This window comes from Lepisma saccharinum, chromosome 29 (assembly GCF_977018435.1).
Source record: "Lepisma saccharinum chromosome 29, izLepSacc3.1, whole genome shotgun sequence".
Lineage (NCBI taxonomy): Eukaryota > Metazoa > Arthropoda > Insecta > Zygentoma > Lepismatidae > Lepisma > Lepisma saccharinum.
Window position 1 is genome coordinate 23,145,159 of NC_139257.1, and position 17,778 is coordinate 23,162,936.

General features: G+C 43.2%; 1 protein-coding gene across 1 annotated transcript in view; it reads left to right on the forward strand.

Annotated features, from left to right (window-relative positions):
* LOC145981249 (secretin receptor-like) overlaps positions 1–17,778 on the forward strand; it is a 645,142-nt gene that overhangs the window by 190,403 nt on the left and 436,961 nt on the right. The window contains exon 2 of the mRNA XM_083114400.1: positions 1,402–1,486. The gene's annotated coding sequence lies outside the window, so the exon portion shown is untranslated. The remainder of the gene's footprint in view (positions 1–1,401; positions 1,487–17,778) is intronic.

The following is a 17,778-nucleotide window of genomic DNA, read 5'->3' on the forward strand; positions in this document are numbered from 1 at the left end:
GATTTATTTTACTCCACTTTTGGCTAATCGCGAAGATGAGGATAAGTGATATGGTGAAATTGACTTACAAAGAAGGCACATGCCTAAGCTGAACTGGGACTCTTGGTGTCGTAGCGCGTTGTGCTAACCACTCCGCCACGGAATATCATGTAATGAGTATAGGTTATGCAGTTTAGTTTTGCAAACATTTGGTATAGCTCGAATTTCGTTTGCAAAAAGAAAAATACAGCAGCACTTGAAATATTTTGAAATTTTTGAGTTACTGGATACACTGACGGTGTCGTAGGAAATGGCAGATGCGCTTAGATCAATCAGACGTCTCTAAAACAAAATGAGCGGGTACTTACTTTTAACTAAAATTTGCATTTTCTGTATAGCATTTCTGGAAATATTAAATATGGTAGCTTTCAGATAATATTTCCACTTCATTGTTTTCTAGCATCTTCACAGACTTGATAAAATATATTGTACATTGTCTTCATTGATAGCTATTTATGCATGCATTAGTTGCTATTAAAATATAAAGTTCAATCTATTCGTCACGAATCTTTTGAAACGTAAAGTTCAAACTACAACCTCACTTAACTCTTTCTATTTATTTGATTTTCGATTTATTATTAAGTTCAATCTATTCTTCACAAATCTTTTGAAACGGAAACGTTCAAATGATTCAACATGATTCAAACTACATCCTCAAGTAATTCTTACTACTTATTTGATTTTTGACTTATTATTAAGTTCGATATATTCGTCACGAATCTTTTGAAACGGAAACGTTCAAATGATTCAACATGATTCAAACTACATCATCACGTAACTCTTTCTACTTATTTGATCTTCGATTTATTATTAAGTTCAATCTATTCTTCACAAATCTTTTGAAACGTAAACATTCCAATAACATGGTTCAAACTACATCCTTACGTAACTCTTTCTATTTATTTGATTCGATTTATTATTAAGTTCAATCTATTCGTCACGAATCTTTTGAAACGTAAACATTCAAATAACATGGTTCAAACTACATCCTCACGTAACTCTTGCTACTTATTTGATTCGATTTTTTTTAAGTTCAATCTATTCGTCAGGAATCTTTTTAAACATAAATGTTCAAATAACATGGTTCAAACTACATCCTCACGTAACTCCTTCTCCTTATTTGATTCGATGATTGACGCACAACTCTCGAACTACAACATCACAAGGCATGAAAAGAGTTATCCATTTGAAACAGATATTCGTTGAATTTAATACTTTAATATTACTTGACTTTGCGCAGGAAATAAGCATTCCTTGTACAACATCATTAATAAAGGAAATAGAGTCATCTACATTGTACCTTTAACTATTAAATATGCCATCTTGTAATTTTTTTTGACAAAACTTATTTTTATCTTACAGATCTTAAATTGTGTTCGCCTGAGGTGAAACTATGGACATTTTGCTGGCAGTTTCCAACGGAATAATCCTATTGAATTCAGAAAAGGTAGGTAGGAAAGATTATGAACATTTGCTTTTTTTTTACATTCACTATTAAATTTTCACTAACAATAACAAAACGTTTCGATCCAATGTTACTACAAACCTTGTTCATGACAAGCTTTGCGGAATAATAATATTTTTTTAAAAATTTTACTTCAGTACCTTTTAGAGTGTAACTGATATCGTTAAAGATTTTCCAATACTAACTGCAGTCAAATCTATTTATGTGCATTTGTTCGCTGCAAAACTGATTTGCAACGAGATAGTAAATTTGATGCAGATGGATTGCATGGTGCTAAAATGTGGGCGTAAAGTATATACGCTTTCCCAGATAGATAAAGAGAAAGGGAAAAAAGGGTAACAAGAACACACGGACCACTAAAGAACGTAGACTAATTGAGAACTAGATATAATACACAATTATGCAACATGTTCCCAGAAATTCCGAAATTGAAAACACAATCCCCCTCCCCTGAAGATGAAGAGAGACTCTCCGAAACGTTTCAATTGAAACCAAAATAACCTATTTTATCCTTCAAGACGAAGACAAATTACTCTCCGAAACTTTTGAATTGAAACCAGAATAACCTATTTTATCCTTCAAGACGAAGACAAATTACTCTCCGCAACGTTGGAATTGAAGGCAGAATAACCTATTGTATCCTTCAAGACGAAGACAAATTACTCTCAGCAACGTTGGAATTGAAGGCAGACTGACCTATTTTATCCTTCAAGACGAAGACAAATTACTCTCCGCAACGTTGGAATTGAAACCAGACTAAGCTATTGTAGTGCTGCCTCCTAGAGGAAGAAGAAACAAGCTACTGTTGCTAGACAAGAGTCTGTGCAAACAGGATCTGGAATGGTGAACGTAGTTTCGTTATAATGTAAAGTGTTACGTTGTTTTGTGAGTTTGTGTAATAAATGCAGTTAATCTTGTTAACATATGTGTTTCCATCGCACAACATTATGGCGCAGTCGGTATAAAATAACTTTACTCTTCATGGTTTGCAGGATTTGCAAGAACCTTACATTTCCGTAAGTTTTTTTCATCTCGGACGGACTGTCCTCATTCGTACAGCAAACTGTTGGAACAATCATAAACGTGTCGGTTTGACGCAATTTGTCATAATACGGTAAGCATAAACCGACTAAGTCTTATAAAAATAGTGTGGTGTAAATATATATATCAAGATTCCTTCTAACGTGGAAACAAGTTATAATCTTGAAACGTACAAAGGCTTTGTCACGTTCATAGATACATTGTGATCCGATGCAGATCAAGTATAATTATACGTGAAAACTCACTTTTCATGGTTGTTAGGTTAAACGTTTGGATTTACAGTCATAAATATGTACACAAACATAACATTTAACGCTTTCGACGAAGATTCAGAGGACATTGAAGATTATCTCTTACGTTTCGAACAGTTGTGTATCATTCAAAAGTTCAGTGATTATCAGAGAGTTCCTATACTCATCGCCTTTATAGGTGCAAAGGCATTTAAAGTCTTGAAAAATGTAGTCGCACCAGACCTTGTACAGAATCTGTCATATTCTCGTCTAAAGGATAGTCTTTTGTCACACTACAAACCTGTAACTAATAAGTTTGTTGAACGATATAAGTTTCGACGTTGTGTACAAGAGGAAGGTGAAACCGTTTCTGCTTATTTCATAAGGCTGAAGCAACAAGCCATAAAATGTAACTACGGCAATTATCTGGACGAAGCTTTAGTTGAACAAATAGTATTGGGCATACGATCTGAAGTTACTAGAAGAAAGTTGCTTTCAGTACAGTCATTAACCTTTCAGCAATGTCAGGAACTGACATTACAAAATGAAATGTTAGAGAAAGAAACCCGATTGTTAATACGATCAGAAAGTGTAAAGCAAGAGTCAGCAGTTTCACGCACCTCAACCCAATTTCCAAGAAGAACAGTGCAAGGGGACAAACATACAAAACAACATACTTATAGTTCGTCTAATCCAACGATTCACGGAATGAAATATACTGATTACAGCTGTCCTAACTGTACGTACAAACATGATTTTAAAGACAACTGTCCAGCCAAGGATTCAGTTTGTTCATTCTGTAGGAAACGTGGTCACTGGCAAAAGCGGTGTAGGAAGAGAGAGAAGCTTAAACGGAAACCTAATAGTAATAACGTAGGGCAAACTACTGAACACACAAATTTACAGATGTCAACATCTCAAAGTTCACCTGGTGAGCAAACAGCATGGTTACCTAGTGTCGTTTCATACAGTTGTGACTCACATATCATCGGGTCACCTACGTCCAATTACCCTTTATCAAAGAATCCAATGTTAAAGGATTTACTTATTAACGGCAAGTTTATTCAATGTGAGCTCGATACAGGATCTGCCGTAACTCTGTTCCAAGCGGATTCATTGAGAAACTGGTTTCCAATGACTAATATTAACCATTTCTCCATAAAAATATATGGCGTAGGGAAACATGCTCTTTCGGTGCAAGGTCAGGCTGAACTGGAACTTACACACTCCGGATCGACTTACTTACTTCCCGTTATTTTATGCAAGGACTTTCTCACCTATCCACTCATAGGTCGTTCATGGTTAGATGTCGTTACGCCGGATTGGAGAACTGTACTGTTACATTCACAGCAGTCTAGTTCTATGCTAGTTGACCCTACGGAAAATGACCAACCAGAACATTTACGAATGAAAATAAAACATGAATTTGCTTCGGTCTTCGATGGTGATCTATCGAAACCAATTGTACCGTACATAATTGATATACCTTTGAGAAGAGATGCTGTACCGATTTTCCGGAAAGCCTACGATACGCCTTACGGTTTGCGGGCACAAGTGGAAGTCGAAATTAAGAAACTAGTACAACAAGGTCTCTGGGAGGCTATCACCTACTCTGATTGGGCATCTCCTCTTGTGGCAGTCACCAAGAAAGATGGGTCTTTGAGGTTATGTGTCGATTTTTCTTCAACTGTCAACAAAATGACAGAAAATATGAAGTTCAATATTAGTAAAACTGATGATATATTTGCTAAACTGAAGAATTGCCAGTATTTCTCCGTAGTGGATCTTCAAATGGCTTATTGCCAACTTCTCTTGTCAGAAAAGTCACAAATTATAACTGTAGTGAACACACATGTAGGACTCTATAAGATAAAACGGTTGTGCTTCGGGATCACAGTTAGTGGCGATATTTTCCAAATGACGCTGGCTAAAATCTTGGGAGACACACCAGGCGTCGCATTTTACTTTGATGACGTTATCGTAAGTAGTCCAGGTTAGGGCATTCACCAACATCTTCTGAGGATCGCCTTACTGGATTTTTGTCGTAAGGCAAAATCCTCACTCTTTGGCGCAGTGTTGCCAACTCCTTACCCGAAAAAATCACCAAGGTTTTTGGGGTAACCTAACCTAAAGCAAGGAGCTGGCAATACTGCGCCATCTATTGAGGATCGCCTTAATGGAGTTTTCTCGTAAGGCATAATCCTCACAAGAGGGCGCAGTGTTACCAACTTCTTACTCGAAAAAATCACCAAGGTTTTTGGGGTAACCTAACCTAAAGCAAGGAGCTGGCAATTTTTGCTCGTAGTGTTGCCAACACTGCGCCCGAAAGTAAAGCTCGGTGGGGCTTGCCTTAATGGTTTGCTCTTGTAAGGCATAAACCCCCCCCCTATTTTCGGACACAGTATTACCAACATTTTACTCGAAAAAATCACCAAGGTTTTTTTGTCTAACCTAGCCTAAAGCAAGGAGCTGGCAACCTTGCTTGAGGCTTGCCTTACAGTGCATAAAACAAGGTTGCCAACCTACTGGTACTTTTGCCATAGACTTTTACAAAAAAAAAAGAGAGAGAGGAGAGAGAGGGAGAAGAGTTAAACAACCGACAGCCTACCTACAGCCTTTTTTTTGTCTAACCTAACCTAAAGCAAGGAGCTGGCAACTTTGCTTGAGGTTTGCTTTACAGTGCATAAAGCATTTTTTGCCAACCTACATATACTAAACAAGGAGAGCCGGCAGTGCCGTAAAAGAGAGAGAGATGGATGGATGGTAATACTGTACGGGTTCAACGCCGGAAAGTAAAAATCGCCTTAATGGTTTTCTCTTGTAAGGCATGAGCTCATTTCTGTTGCCAGCTATAGATTTTTCTCGCAGTGTTACCAACTCCTACCTACACTTTTTTTTTATTTGGCAAGGGCTAGAGAGAGAGAGAGAGAGAGAGAGAAACTTATAGCTGGCAACAGTAATGAGCTCATGCCTTACAAGAGAAAACCATTAAGGCGATTTTTTAACTCTGGCAATGTTTGTATATCATAACCCTTGTAAACCTCTCTCGGGGGAACGATGTGCCACACACACACACACACACACACACACACACACACACACACACGCGCGCGCGTGTATTGTAACGCAAACAAACAAACAAAATAATAATTGTTGTTTTTTAGGATACCTGGCCCCTATAACCTCGCCAGGGTGCGTGGTGCCCAGCCAAAAAAAGTAAAGGTTTTCTAACGGCTGCGGTTATCTACAACCGCACCTCTGTAGAGTTTCACGTGTTTTTTTTTCTCAAACTTCCATGAAACTCTACAGAGGACCTCCGTAATGCATGCAACGTGTACTAACGACTCTAGTGTTATTTTGATGTTGTGATATTTTTGGATATAGAGTTTTATTGTGAGATATAGATAAAAATAATTATGTTTATTATAATATTTTCTTGATGAAGATGGAGAATATGTGTGTGTTACAAATAAAGTTGCATGCTTTTTTTCTAGTGTGTGTGTATGTGTTTTTGATGTTTCGACAGCATCTGAAACGATAAAAAAAAGAATTTTATTGTTAATTTTCACGTGGAAAAACAACAACAAATTTTGTGCAAATTCTGATTTGTCTCTTGTGCTATAGTGCGAAAGAAGATATTGTAACTGATAACTAATAAAATTGATATTTGTAACTGATCTGAACTAGTGAAATTTGTATTGTGCTATTGTAACTGATTATACTAGTACAAAAAAATTCTTATTGTGCAAGAAAAAATGTAAAAAAGCCTGTTAAAACTGCTCTGTGACCCTCTCGTTCTTCACGTCGTAGGCGAAGGACTTCTCTGCAATCAGGATGACACTGCATAGGGTATCCTCGGGCAAGGCATCGTGGAACTCGCACACGACCTTGATGTTGGTTCGATCGTTGACCACAACCTTCTTTCTCTTAGATGTGTTGATGACGGTCATGGGTCTCCGTGCTTTGAACTCGCTGGGCGTGTAGTACATGTCCACGCTTCCCTCGGTCACGCGTTTGTAAGCCGAGAACGCTTCGTAAAGTTTGAGGTAATCGTTTTTGGTCACGTCGAGGTTGTAATTCTCGCGCGGGAACACTTCGTTCCTACCGTTCTTCAGATAAACGTTCTTGATCTTGCAGTCGTCGAACTTGCTGGAATCTTTTTCCTGATTCTTGTCCCTCCCGGTCTGAAAAAGCACTACGACGAAATCTGGCATGTCGAACTGTATGTTGTTGAACTGCGTCGTCACGTCGAATTCCAAGTGACTTCCCGATGCCACCTTCTGTACGCACTGGTAACCGTGAAAGTGAATCGCCACCTGCGGATTTTTCAAGATCTCCGCTTTGTATTTGAGGGCGTAGTTCGTTTCGTATTCCACCACCGGCATTCTCAATTCCATGCTTCGGATGACGCATTTCGCCGCTTCGGGTAAAGTGTTGGCTATCGGCGTGGTGCCGTCCGGACCCAAAGTAGCGTATCGCATCAGTGCGTCGTTGTCGTTGGCCGCTCTTCGAAACGTGATCCTCAGTCCTCCCTTCCACATGATCTCCTTATAGTCCGAGAAGAAACCAGGCAGCAGACGCATGGGAAAGAGCACCGTGTGACTTCTCGTCGATATTTTGGTCCCGGCTTCGAATCCCCCGGCCTGGTAGTACGCTGCGTCCGTTTTGGATAATTTCAACGTTCCCACTGCCGTCGACGTGATGCCTGGATAATCTATTCTGTCGATGACGGTGTTGTGTTTTCTCACCTCCACCTGCGAGAACAGGTGAGGCACGAAGTTGTCCACGAGTATCAAGTTTGCTGCTGCGGGAAACGCGTCTCCGCTTTCCTTCTTCACCACGTCGAATTGAAGGTAGAGGTCCGCTCTGTGAGGATGAATAAACCCATCGCCTACGTCCACGTCGTATTCGATCTCCCTGTTCGCTTCGTTCAGATTGGCGAACGTGCGACGGTTGGGAGGGAAAGATTGCAATTCGTAACTTTCGATTTGCTCCATTCTCACTATGTGTGTTATTTATTATACGTTGATCTCCACGATGGCCGTCGTCGTTGCACCTGCGAAATCCACCACGTCTCCTTTCTCGTTCGTCACCACCAACTCTATGTCGTCTATGCGGTTGCGACATACTGGAAAATAGATCGGAGAAGAGGGCGTGTAGATGATCGGTTACATGAACTCGGAACTTGGTTTGAAAGTGGCTATGATTCCCGTCTGCTTGTGACTTCCTAACAATCCGTCCGAAGATTTCGTGATCATGCCTTCCGCCACGTTGCAGTGTACGTTCAGAGTCTCTATGGCCAAGAATTTAGGAATGTTGGTTGCTACGTGCTTGATGCCAGCTTCGAGTTTTGGGTGGTTGTTCTCGAAACCTAAAAGTTCTCCCATGGTGCCCAGGTCCACGGTCTCCGTCGCGGATAGGATTTCCACTCTGTGCGTGACCGAATTTTGAGAAAGGTACGTGCCTTTGGGTAATTGAGCTTGCAAAGTGGAAAGATTGTATTGTCCTGGCGTGACGACGATGTGTTCGTTTCCGACGCTAATTTTGTTGTTGTGCTGCGTGACGTTAGGTATGAGGTACATGCTGTAGAATGCACGCAGAGCCACGGATTTAGGATAGACGATGTCGTCGTGCAGCGTGAGTTTCAAGATTGAAGATTCGCTCGTGAGATGGAACACGCCCATGGTGTTTTAGGTACCACAATGCTTTCTGAAAATGTTCCACCGACGGGTTATTTATTTTAGACATGTATGCGAGAACGGAAAGGCATAGGTGGCCGCAGTTAACATCGGTGAAACCCTGGATGCGTTTGTCATTGTAGTAGAGGTTGGCAACACTGAGATACTTCACCAACCTGGCAGGCGGTGTGCCACCGAACGAATCGAAAACAAATGCATTGTTATCGTTAATTTTGAGGTAGCATATCCAATGTGTACCAGGATTTTTGTAACTGTCCAGGTTGACCACGCCATACTCCTTTTTCTTTACAGCAGAAGGTAGAGAATCGGACATGAAAACACCTCTGAAGTTTCTTATTCCCAACGGTTCGATCAGAGATTCAATATCGAAGTTGGACAGGGCTTTTTCTTTTTTTTATATTTCTTCAAAGCATCGAGGCTGCTTTTTTGCTTTTTGGTCACACCTTTCCCCTTCTTCTCCATGGCCAGGTTGTGACGTTTCTGTTCTTCCAATTCCGCTTTGTTCTTCTTCGAGTCGATGACGGTTTTCGCGATGGCGGCACTTCCACCGGCCAAACTTCCCACGGCCCCCAATGCTGCCAGGATGGCGGGGATGCTGAATATAAAACCTCCGATCTTTTGTTGTTTCCGCGAACGCTGCAATCTTTTCAATTGAGGTGTGCTGAGCAGTAATTTCATTCCGTGTCCTTTCGACAAGCAAGAACGTTTCTTCTCGCGTTGTTTCTTGGTGAGTAACCCATCGAGGGCACCTAGATTTTTTAGATTGGAGTATGGTATCTGGTACACGACACCCTTGGGCTTCATGTTGATGCTCTATGTGTTATTTTCACGGTATGTTATTTATATATATATTCTGAGATTTTTTCTCGTGTAGTTTTTTTACGGTATGTTATTTATATATAAATGTTCTGAGATTTTTTTTCAAAGCCTCGCAGTCGTTACACAAATTCTATTACGTGCTTCGTTTTCTTGCAAAGAAGTTCCTTTGTCCCCTTGTACACGATTCGAGTTTTGTTCTCGATTAAAATAGCTAGCTTCTCGTCGGATAACATGTTAGCGTATCGATCTGGTAAAAATAGACTGTATTGTGCGTTGAGCAACAGGCGTACCTTGGGACCATACTGGGTAGAAACGATTGAACCGGAAGTTATCGTGTAAGGTTTGTCGACTTCCAATTCCTGAATTTTTACATACTCGACTGATAAATTTAGCATTTGTTTTAATGCTTGGAGGTCACTTATTTTTTCAGTCGTCATATCAAAGAAAAATTTCAGAGTGTTAGAGAGAAATTTAATTTTTATTCACGATGTGTGTTATTTATATATATATATTTTTTTCACGAGATTTTTTTTGTATCGAATATTTTTTTAACAGAGGAAGAAAGTTCGTGCTTCCGAAAACGCGATGATGTGCGTGATGATTTCTTCCGTCTCCTGCTTAGATTTTCTCCAATCATCGGTGTCCCGTCTTCTCCCCTGCCTCACCTCGTACAGTTCGTCCAACCTCTCGTTCAATTTCTCCCCCGCGGCCGACAGAAGAGTGTCGAGATCACCGCACCTCATTCCACTGATCCCCCGAAGACGGTCCTTAAGAACTATTTCGCATCCCATGTGAAATGCCGGCGTCGTTTTAGCTATGATCACAAGTTTATTAACATCTCCGTTAACTACCTTTTTGAATATTTTAGATAGTAGTTCGTGCGGCAAATCAGTTATTCAAGCCATGTTGTTTATTTTACTGGATGTTATTTATATACCCCACCCCAATTTTTGTTTTGTGTTCATCGCGATGGTGGTACCCAGTGCGGCGACCCGTTCACCCAGCGATGCGTCTCTGCTCACGAACCTTTCGAAAGCTGCATGTTCCAATTTTTTGTCTGCTTCGTGACGTGCGTCCAGATCCGTCTGCGTGGTGTTGTAGGCGATGTCGTGATCTTTGCATGCGGCGTCCAACGGATTCACACCCTTGTCTCCTCTCTCCAATCTTTTCTCGAGTTTGGTACCCGGTCCGCAGTACTGGTAGCCAGGTAGATGCATCTCGAAAGGTAACTTGTTGATGATGTCGTTCACGAGTCCCTTTCCTTCGGCCACGTTCCAAAATTTCGGAGGCAGCGTGTTGATGATTTTGATTAGGTAACCTATGCCCTTGTCGTCGTTCACGATGAAGTTGGAAAGTTTCGTGCTGATCATGTCCACGATGCCAACCTTCTCGTTGTAGAAATTACGGTTGCCTGCATTCTCTTCACCGGCTATCACCAACAATCGGTCCACGAGTTTCCTCACGTCGTCCACCCAAACAAATTCTTTGGGTAACGTGTTGTAGCGTTTGACGCCGCTGCCTGTTTTGACCTGGTTCCAAATCGGTTTGATGAGATTCCTGTACTTCTCGCCGCTGCTCGATTTCACCCTATTCTGCGAGGCGTCGTTGTTCTGGTACAAGGCATCCGTCATGATCAGAATTTCCTTGTAACTTTGGTAATCTTCGTCGGTGTAATCTTTCGGCTGCTTTTTGGCAACAAGTTCCCACAGTCCCACCGTACCCGGATACCTGTTCCAACTATCCTTGTCGCCTAAATTGACTTTAATATCGTTGCCTTCGAAGGTCACCTTCGATTTCCCAATCTTCCACACCACACCGCCGCCTTCGCTGGTTTCCATGCTGGGATACAATCCGAACACTTCATCCTTGTCGAATTTCCCCGTGCTCAGGTAGTCTCGTGCCAAAGGTCCCAACTCGATTTTATCCGAAGACGACGACGTGCTGCCTATGGCTCGACGTCGTGCCGGTGCATCCTTCAGTTCGAACGGCGTCGAAGGAATGCTCGAAATGGGCGTGGGTACGACATAACTTTTAGCTACGAGCGGTACGAGTTCGTTGATCAAATTTTTATTTTGTTCCGTGACACTTTTAATTTCTTTACCTAGACCGCTGATGGCATCGATCACAGGTTGATCCTGACGTTTCTTCTCTTCGTAGAATCCGCGATTCTCGGATTTCCAACCTTTGAAGCGTTTCGCGAGGTATTCTCGCAACTTGAGATTTTCGTCTTCGATTTTTCGTTTCGTCATAACGTTTATTTATATACGTCGTTTCTCACAACGTTGCAACGTTTAGAAAGTCGTTGATTTTGTTTCTGTATTTTCCGTCGTTGGGTTTCCTCGTCATGTCGATCGTCGCGAATCCGAAATCGTCACCGTTCCAGCAAGAAGAGCAGCGTTCCGAAAATTGATTGTAGTTCATGTCTCCGCCTACGTAGTCATCGTACGCATGCTTGAGGTTGGTGTGATCTTGACGAAACAAACATATGAAATTAGCGTTGTCGCGTAGTAACTGTTTTGGAATTTTGGAAAACGTTTGAGCTAGGTAAAAGCAATCCATTTCTTTGTGACGACCTTGCGTAAAAAAGTTGCGAATTTCATTTTGATTTTCCAGGATGGCGTCGTCGAACACGACGACTGAATTTTCACGACAATCGTCGAGTGGTTTTATTTCCGAAGCGAACGTTGCAATGTCCAGACCAACGTACACTTTCATCAGTTGCTGGTATTTGGATTGCTCCAAACTTTTCGAGAACACGTACAGGTGCCTGTTCTTCCAATCTAACCAATTCGGTGCGAGGAGAAAATTGTCCACGAGCAGTGTCGTTTTCCCACACCCCGAAGGACCTACGATCAGACAGCGGATGCTGTCGGGAAGCAACTCACCGTTCCTTTTTTTTCTTGTTTGACTTTCCGGATCCGGTAGACGCTTCACCACGTTCCACGTACTCACAAGATCACTTCGTTCGCGTCGATCCAACTTTTTTCCGGAAGTCCCAGCCATTTGACAAACAGTTTGTCACCTTTCCTACGCAATACTTTCTCGATGAGGTACGTATCGGGGTGTTTTGTTTTAGAGAGTTCCTCTTCGTAAAATCTTCCTTTCAAAATCTCGCCGCTACTATCTTTTATTATATACGTGTGTCGGTTTCCGGGTAGAACTAGAACCACCGTAAAGAGTTCCGTGCTCCAATTTTTTGTGAATTCCTTCTCGAAGGCGCGTTTGAATTTGCTGATCCTCACCTGGTCTCCAATTTTGTATTTAGCTTTTTTTGTCGTGGGTGTGTACTTTGGACAGTAAACGGTAGAAATTAAACGCTGCTCGTCGGACTTGGTAACGTCGGCTGGCTTCATGCCTATCGTTCTGTGTACCGTATCATTATAGGTGTCGACGAGTTCCGGCAGGATGTCGACCCATTTGTAATTTCCCCGAAGCGTGAATCGTTTCCACATGTGTGTTTTCAAGGTTCGATTGAATTTTTCCACGATGCTGGCTTTGATGTGACTGAAGGTCGAATAATGTTGAATGCCATGTTTTTGAATAAACTTTTGGAATACGGCGTTGTAAAATTCTTTACCGTTGTCCGTTTGCAGAAACCGTGGTTGTCTGCCGCCGCTTTCGCGAAAAATTAATTTGAATGCTTCCGTGACGCATGTTCCCGTTTTCGCCTTCAAAGGTAGAGCCCATGCGAATTTCGAAAATGTGTCTATGACGGTGAGGAGGTACTTGTTGCCCTTGTTCAATTTATGTACGTTTTTCAAATTGCCGCTACTCATCTCCACGAGGTCGCTTTGCCAGAGGTCGTCGATGCCCTTGGTTACCACAGCCAAACGTTCGTAGTTACGGCGTGCAGGTTTATGCAATTCTTCGACGATGGCTTGCCTAGACATTTTTTAGAGATTACGTTTCAAGAGAAGCACAAGCGTGATGGGATTCAAAGAGGGTGGCACTTCGCTCGTGTTTTGAATGATCAGCTTATCGCCGGCACTCACGTCGAAAACGGTAAGATCTTCGTCTTCGTGTATTTCATATATGTTGCGCGTTTCGTTCCAACGTGCCAGAGGAATGTTTCCTGCTTTCTGGACACCACGATTCGATATCAAGGTCATGGTGGGAACGCTAGCTTTTCTGCCGTGAGACCAGTACGAAAATTCGTTTATCTGAATTGTGCCATCGAGGAGAAACTTGTAATACGGATGATAAGGATGCAACATGTACAGTTTCTTACCTTCGACGAACGTGGAGATTCTTTGTTGATTGGGTATGCTGTTGATTTCGATGGCTTGCAAGGTGAACAATTTGGCGAATTTAGTGTCGAAGGTGACGAGATTACTGTGAACTTGTCCGAGTTTATTTTCGATGGGCAGCAAATGCTCGACTATGGTATCCGTTACGGCAGAAAACGACGGTTTGATTTTCACTTCCACGTTCAACTGCTTGTAGTTTTCGTTGAGTTCTTGCAACTTGGCACCGAAAGAGGCCAGCGTCGATTCCTGCGTGGATTCCAGCACTCCAACTTGATCTCTGATGTTAACGACAATGTTCTGAAGGTTCTCGACTTGATTCAATTTCGAGCTCTTCTCGGTAAGATCGTTCACGATGCTTCGCATCTCTGTAAACTGCGTGTGAAGATCGGCGACGCTCTGCGAAGTGGGCAGCGTCGACACCAGCGAACTAATTTCGTCTCGAATCTGTTCCACGTTCGCCGTTTCCGTTGCCAGTCGTTTCAGCATTCGAGATATGTTTCTTTTCAAAGCGTGCAATTCTTTGGAGGTGGGGAGATTGGCCACCCTACTCTCGAGATCGCTCAATGCGCTTTTGATGTCGCTCGAATCGGATAGTGCCGTCACCGCCGTTTTCAATTTTTCCAAATCTTCGCTCGAAGGCACGCTCGTCCGTAACGATTCCAAGTCACCCTGTATGTTGTCGAGTACGTGATGAAAATGAGCGAGATTCGTTTCGACGTTCAAATTTTCTAAATATTCGATCTTCTGCTGAACCGTGCTTAACGTGTCTTGAATGCTCGTCAACGCTCTCGCTTCAGCGTGAATATTTTTAATTTCTTCGTTGATCAATTCCAAGGACGCCTGAAGCGTGGCGATGGTGGTTTGAATGTGTTCGAAATCTTGATAGGCCTCCAATTGAATTTTTATGTTCGCGACGCTTTTACCGATGACCTGCAGTTCGTCCGACGATGGTAGGTTCGTCATTGTATCTTCCAAAGTCTGCAACTTGGATTTAATTTCTTCCAACGTGCTGGTGAATTCTTCTTGTAATTTGGAAACAACAACATGCAAGCGTTCTGCGTCTATATCGTTCACGACGGTTTGAAGTTCAGAGAAATTCTTTTCTATTGCGGAAATTCGTTCTTCGATTTCGAGTTTCAGTTTTTCCAAATCTTCATTTTTCGATTGAAATTGCTGTAATTTGGCCAAATCATTTTGAAGCGAATCCACGCTCAACTGTATATTTTGAACGCTGTCGTAAGAAGGTACGTCGACATAATTTTTTATGAGCGTTTTCAGTTCGGAATCGATTTTCAGAATGGGGTCGAGACATTGCGTTTGGAGCGTAGCGATTTCCGACTCTAAACTTTTGTTTAAGGTCTCCTGCAAAGCAATCAAATCGGTCCTCAACTTCTTAACTCGAATATCCAGCATGAGAATCTCTTCTGCGTGGTCTACACGCTTGGTGTTGCCGAAAATGTCGTTAGGCATTTTTGGTTAACGGTTATTTATAATAGGATAAACGATTCGTAATTCTACAAAGAGAGGAATGAGTTTGTCGTAATCTCCGAGAAGTTCCATGTAAAGATAATCTCCTGCAGAAACATCGTACGTAATGTTAGAAAGCATCTTGTCGTGCTTGATTCGAAAAATATTCTTGCCGGTAGAAATTTTGATTTCGCCTGCGTTTTCCGGATTCACGGTGATTTGAAGTTTCCCGTCGATCGGAATTTCGTAGAAATGTAAATTGTTATTAAAAACATAAAACATCTTGCCCACATCGTCATTCAGTTTCGTCCAAATGCTGTTGAGGTGAATGATCAACAGACCGTTGAGTTTAGGTAACACGGAAGGTAAGACTTTATGATCTGGTATGGTTTCCATAATGATCTTTTTTTTGAAACCGAACAAATTCATAGGCATGCTGGTTATTTAAGAATACGGTCAAAGTTTTTTTTGTAATGACAGTCAAAGTGTTTTTTTTTTTTTGTTTTGTTTTGTTTTTATAAATCTTCTGTTGAAGATGGACATATGTTGCAGGTTTTGCTTTCTGCTAAGCGATAGTGCCCCCACGGCAATGTGTGAATACCACACTCGAGGACGCACCTCTTATCGTCATCTGTATCCAGCGCAATTTTTCTAACTTTGTTTGTGGTGATGATATGGTCGACGCTCTGGATGCGCTGTTCTTCTCTTAGAACCGACGACCTGGTCTTGAGGCAATCGACAAAGTCCTCGAATGTGAGATGCCCCCGAACCACCTGTCTGCCGACACCCTTGGCCTTCTTGGTAACGCTGCCCTCGGCTTTGATGGCATAGGCCTTGGCGCGAAGACCTGCAAACTCGAGAATTACATCACCGTCCTTCTCGTCTTTGAGTTTGCCAGGCACCTTCTTGTTGCGGGCTAGGATACCGTACTTGTTTTGCTGGGGATAGCCCGAGGTGTCGAAGAGGTTGACCAAAGATGGAACTGTGGCTATATCCCCGTACGCGTCGTCCGTGCGAACGTGGTACACCAAGCTGTCCGTGTCCGTGTAGAGTAGGCTGATATTGTCGTTATAGTGCTGGCGTAGTTTCCCATAATATATTTGAAACATGTGCAGCTTGCTCAGGTCTAATACTGAGGCGCCAACATAAATTGGCTTGTTGAGCTTCACCTTGCTCTTCCTCATATGCACCAGAGCAAGCTGTTCATTATAAATGGTCCTCGATTTGAATAACGGGTTTGCTACGAGCCTGCGGCATTGTGCTTTGTTTGATATTAGCCTCACATCTATACGATTCCGTACATTCTCCATGGTTTTCCCGAACACCGCATTGTTCATAAGCTTGAAGAAATCCTTATCAAGCTCGGACGTGGCTGCGGTGCGGTGTTTGGTGTTGACTTCAATATATGGACGCAACCACGGAGAATGCTCGAACTTGAGGATGCGGTGAACTGCGTGGACCGCGACCCCTCGCTGCATCAACCACCGGAGATTCTGGTAGTGCAGGACGTAATTCTTCTTGGGCTCGAAATCCATGACGAGCTTCTTCTGGTTGGAATCGGGTGGACACTTGAACTCGGGTGCAGGGGGAAGATCGCTGAACAAATCCTGCAGCTTCTCGGAGAACTCAAGGTCCACCTCGGCAAAGAACCCATGTTCCGAATCGTCGAAGCTTTCGACGTCGAAGTTGGAGGGGCCAGCCCACTCGAAGCCTCTAAAAGGGAGTGGCTGCATCATGGAGTGTCCGTAGAGGTTATTGACGTCCGTGTACATGATGTAGCTGGACGGTTGTGAGGGGTCGTAGCCGGTGGCCATGTGGTGATTGTTGGCGCGCGAGTGTCGCTGCGACACCTGGACCATTCCACCCCGCACGGCACGTTCCACAAACAGCACCATGTCCACGTCCGAAAGAAGCTCCAGCTCGATCTTCGTCACCAGAAACATGGCTGACCATGTTAGTCCGGGGAGACTGTAGAAGTAGGCGTGGTCCAGCTGGTAGATCTTCATTGCGGTCGCACGGAACGTCTGGAACACGTCGGCGAGGAGCGTCACATCAAGTCTGAGGTAGGCATCGTGGTAGTCCCCGAGAGTTCGACAGCCCAGCTCGCGCCACATGGACTGGGCATGGTGATATTCTTCGTCGGTGATGTTCGAGCCGCGTAGCTGACTGTAGAACTTCGCCTGGGGAGGTAGTGACGTCTCTGCGAACTTGGAAGGGTCTGTGATGTATTCGTAGGGATAGACCCCCCTTACGCTTGAAGAGGCCGGCGTCCAAGTTCGCAAAGTTTCCAGAGGTAATGAGCATTTGCTCGTCGCTAAGCTTCCCTGCGAGAGCATCGAGGCTGGCCGGGAGGAACCTCAGGGAGTCGAGGAAGCGAAGCTCGACAGTAGAGTGTGATCCTGGGATTCGCACCCACTTGCTCAAGCTAATGTAACGCTCCTCGTTCTGCGCCAGGACGTTGATTCGCATGTCGTCGTACCCAAGATGCTTGACGAGGTGGTGGAAGTCGTATCCCGAGCCATTGTGAAAAAACACAGGGATGAAGTGCGGGTCCCGGGCCATTTGGTTGCATCCGTTGCACCAAGGACCAACGTACCTACCGTTAAAGTGATCGTGGTGTTGGACTTTACGGTTGTTGGCGGTGTACTCCTTGACGCAGACAGGGCAAGCGATGGCCTCGTCGTGTCTACGTTGATCGTCGGGGGACAGTGGGAGCATAGACTTGGGGGCCAACAGTACCTTCCCTATCTCGATGGCCTCGACAACCATCC